At 42.1% G+C, this 4,862-nt stretch overlaps 1 pseudogene; it reads right to left on the minus strand.

The window, feature by feature from the left end:
- Positions 1 to 3,415: 3,415 nt before the first annotated feature.
- LOC129507531 (protein PIMREG-like) lies at positions 3,416 to 4,082 on the minus strand (annotated as a pseudogene).
- Between the last annotated feature and the right edge of the window lie 780 nt (positions 4,083 to 4,862).

Genomic DNA, 4,862 nt, shown 5'->3' on the forward strand with positions numbered 1-4,862 from the left:
AGAGAAACCTTGTCTGTCCTATAGCTTGATAAAATCCAGCTAGAACAGTACCTTGCTCATAGGGAGTTTGTCAATAAATATTTGTGAAATGGATGAGAGTGAATAAATGAATGAATTGATTAATTAATCCTTAATTTTGAATCATGCACTCATTTTCAAGTATGTATTCTGAATTTCTACCTACATAATACAGAGGCACTAATGCATTAATCCCAGATTTCCTTTCTAGAATACATTGTAAATGTTCTGTGTGACATTCTTAATGGTGTATTACAGTTAGAATGATACTGAAAAAAATTATGATCATAAACAAGCCTTTTGGTGATTAAAAAGAGGTAGAGATGTGACTCGCATTTTTATGCATCTGAAATGCAAATATTCTTGCACTTATGAGTCATCAAGAGAAATTAATGCAAAATCATTCAAGAGCTTGATTATTTTTTTAAAAGATTATCCAGGTAATTGTAAACTAATTGTGCAAATAAAACTATTCAAAATGGCAGGATTTGCTATTTATCGCAGAGGTAAGCAAAGGCTACTCGTTAGGTTCATCTTCTCTATCCCCTGAGTTCATCTCTCACCTCTCTTCAATTTAGATGGATAATTGCTCATAGACACAACTTTTCGTTTTTCTTGGATATGACTTGAGGCATCATGTCCAGAATCATTCAGAATATCAGTTTGGATTTTAGAAAACACATCCATGTATAGTCTGAAGAGCACTTTATAAAGGAAGATAGAAAATACAATGGGCCAAATACATACTATGATTCTATGATTGGTTCTAGAGCTAATTACAAAATCAGTGGTGGGATGCCTGGGAGGCTCAGTTGGTTAAGCATCTGCTTTCAGCCCAGGCCATAATCTCAGGGTCCTGGGATTGAGTCCCCCACATGAGGCTTTCTGCACAGCGGGGAGTCTGCTTTTCCCTCTCCCTTTGCCCCTTCTCCCCCTTTGCTCATGCTCTCTCTCTTTCTCTATCTCTATCTCTCTCTCTCTCTCAAATAAAGAAATAACATATTTAAAAAAATCCGTGGTGGGTGACATCCAGACATCATCATCACCCTTACTTTCATTTCTTCCACTTCTTCTTAATTGGGTTCTAGGGTGAGAAGAATGACAGGCTGCCCAACAGTTCACAATGGGGTAATGTTTTGCAATGAAGCAAACTCAGAAGGAAGCCTTGAGTGATCCGGTGATGTCAAGGCAACTATGTTTAAGACAGTGAGGGCTAGGATAAAGGAGGTAGTTCTTCCAAGTGGTGGCTCAGAGAAAGGCAAAGAGTAGGATCTACCTCAGACAAACAGCAAAGGGCTTCTGAGCTTTGGTGAGCCTGCATGTTAAGGTAAAACTCCCACTTGGACCACCATGAGGATACATGCATAGAAGGTGCTTTTACTGTTTATTGTCCCAAGATGTTACTTGCATAAAATGACGTGTGTGGAGGGCCCAGAGTCTGCACAACACTCTTTTTACTCTTTATTGCTTAGAAATGCTCCTGCCTAGGATATCTCATATGCCAGGTTTCAAATTCCAAAAACCGACATTGCAACTTTCCTTGAAGATCCCTGCAAATTATCATGAAGGGAAAGCAAAATTTCTTTAGATATTACTTCCAAACCCTATTCAAACCTTTGGCTTGGCTGTTCTTAAACCAAGTCTTCACTTTAGATGAAGTCTTAAACCAGACTTCACTTTAGATTGTTTGTGTGGGGTGCATAAACATAGCCACCCCTGAAGTTTCTGGCCCAGCGAATTTGGGAAAAGAACTACTGGATGGTCACACATGGCTGACAAATACTGTCACACAAAATACCACTAACCATAAATTCATTTCAGAGAAATAGTGACCAATACTTTAAGAGGAGACCTAGTGAGAAACTATGATAGTGAACAGAAAGATCATTGCATTTACATAAGGAACTTATAATAATAATGTTATCCACAATAATCCCTACCATTTACTGAGTACTCACTAAGTGTTAAGGACCAAGAGTAGTCATAAACATGTAATCTCATTTAAATGCTATTTTGGTGAGAGGAAGGAATACTATCTCTAGGCAATAGAGGAAGAGGTTAAATGGCTGGGATAGGGAAAAAATTTAGCAGGTGATGAAAATGGATTCAAGGGCAAATTTGCCCCTGAAACACATGTTCTTTTCTTACACATGTCCTCTCAGTTTTTTTTGTTTTTGTTTTTGTTTTTGTTTTTGTTTTTGTTTTTGCAAAGAGGAACAGAGTCACCATAAAACAATGTCATACCAAGGACAGACTCAAGTCATGAACATAAGCTTTGGTTGAGAGACAAGTGATACATTGATTAGTAGGTATATGTACAGTCACCATGTTTTCTCAACCAAATTTACTGGGCCACATTTACTGACCATAGAATAGAGGGTTTTGTTTTATTTTATTTATTTTATTTTTATAAGTGAAGAGTCTATATTATGAAAAAGCAGTGTTATCTAAGGAAGTCACATGCTAGTTTCTTTCCAATAAAATGACAAAGCAGATTTCTTAAATAAATTACCGAGGGCAGAAATCACTACTGAAAGGTGCTACCCCTCACCCCACTTTGCACACACATAGCACCCTGTGTTGAGTATAAATAGGTGCCTAAGGGCCTAGGACTTAGGGCCTGGAAATCTCTCCCATCTATCCTTGTGGGGCTCTGGTGGAGGGAGCAGGGACAGGAGCTGGGTCCCTAGAGCCTGGGCCCTGGCAATAAAGGGGATGATTCCTCAAAGATCTCACTACTGCGTACACAGTTCAGTGCTTCCCAATACCTTCTGTTGCTTGTGCTTCATGTTGCAAGTGAGACAGCAACAAAGTTGAAGTATGGGATGAATTTCTAAGCCCTGAAGGGGAATAGAGTGAACAACTGCCCCACTTTTCTCCCCAAGTCCCTCTCAGGCCAGGCTGGGGGTCACTGATGACCAGATATGGCTGGAGCCGAAGAGCAGCACCCTGAGCAGCCCCCAGTGGGCCCTTGCTAGCAGTGGTCCAAGGGCACTGCTGACTACTGGGGCTTCCTCAGCAACTTGACAGGGATGCATAGATCCTACTATGAATGCATGGTGGTGGGTCAGATGTGGCTTGCTTCCTGGAATACAGAGCTCACTTCTGGCCCCTCACTATGCTCAAAGCAGGGGAAGTGGAGGACACCATAGTCTTCCCTGCAAAATAAGGAGCTGGCTCCATTTACTTGGGGGCTTGGTATATTCAGTTAATGATGGTGTCAGTGAGGTCAGCGGCTCTGGCTCCAGGCAGGTAAGACTTGCACATTTCCTACTCTGCTGGGTTCATCAGCTCTATGGGGTTTTCTAGAAAAAAATCCTGTCTTTGCACTTGTTCATGCATGAGGAGAAGGAGGGAGAAGACCCCCAGAAGGATGCTTGGAAGGAGGGCATTGTCCTCAGTCACAAATGAGAGAAACAGTCATGTGGCCTCTCCCTTCAGCCACAATGGCCTCAGCCAGTTCTTGAGACAGCAACTGGAGGTGCTGAACTCTAGCTCTCACAGGCTCTAGGTCACTATTGGATTCACTGGGGGAGGAGGGCTCTGTCACAGAGTAGAGGCTCTGGAAAGCAGCCCCTTGCAGTGGGTAGGCAAGTGGGCCTGTCTTGACAGAGTTGTGTGATAATCCCTCATCCACAAGCCCAAGGTTGAGCTGGAAGGGTAGCTCCAGACACCCAAGGGTTGTTCTGGCCTAGGCTGTGAGTGGAGTGCTACTGTCCCTCTGTGCTCCTCTCCTGCTCCTCTGGGCTCTTGGAGGGTTGCCACAGGCTACTTGGAGCCATTTTGGCAGGACTCCTGGATTCTCTGGGTCATACCACCTAAGGCATTCTTAACTGAGTTAGAAACAGCCTGGAGGCCCTGGCTCTGGGGTTTCCAGGCATTTCTAGGGGGGCCCTGCCCAGGGATTGAGGTTTACTGCTCTCAAGGGGCAGCCTTCTCTGGAAATGGCTGAGGGCCCCACAAGAGGTCTCCGGATGGCTGACCTCATTCTCCTCCATCTGTTCCTGGTCCTGGAGTGACCTCTGGCACATGGAGGCCCCTACTTCCAGCCACCTACAAGCCATCTGCCTGGTGAAGAGCCTCTTCAATCCACCAAACCCCAAACCTTAGCTTCGCCCAGGTGCCAGAATAGCTACTCAGCACCCACCCCACCCAGGACACAATATTTTAAATCAGACAATTGTGAATGTTCTAGGGCACACAGTCAATGTAAAGAAGTACATGACAAATAGCACATGGGAGGAAGAGACCCCAGATAGAAGGGAGATCAGTAGATAAGAGAACATTCTAAGCTGATGGTCAGTCAGGGTCATGGGATAGATGGGAGGCAGGTTGACTTGAAATATCTGAACATCTTATAGTCTCTCAGGACTCTAGTCATTCCTAAAAACAGAGCACAATGCAATTTTTTTTTCTCTTATAAGTCCTTAAATTTTTCTCTTCACATAATTTCTCCGAGAACATTTAAAGTGAAGAAATATAATTCAGATATCTTGAGTTCATATGTTTTGAAAATCTAAACAAAACAAATGTTGTGCTGAAATTACATTGCTTTAAAATGAGATGCAATGCATTTTATACAAAACAAAGCTAGTTGAAAACAACATAAGATGTAATTTTCTACAAAGTTGTCTGAGGTATGAAGTGATATGGAAAATGGATATCATATAACCTTATTCTGTTTATCAATATATAATTATGAAGTAATTTACAATAATGCAGTTATTGATTTAACTTCACCCGTGTGCCTTCAGAGGATATTTATACTTTAGGAATGAAATCTAACTAAATTATTGGATGAAAATTGCCACTGAGCCATCCTAATTAGAAAACAGATGCTGATG

The sequence above is a fragment of the Nyctereutes procyonoides genome, unplaced genomic scaffold (genome assembly GCF_905146905.1).
Source record: "Nyctereutes procyonoides isolate TBG_1078 unplaced genomic scaffold, NYPRO_anot_genome, whole genome shotgun sequence".
Lineage (NCBI taxonomy): Eukaryota > Metazoa > Chordata > Mammalia > Carnivora > Canidae > Nyctereutes > Nyctereutes procyonoides.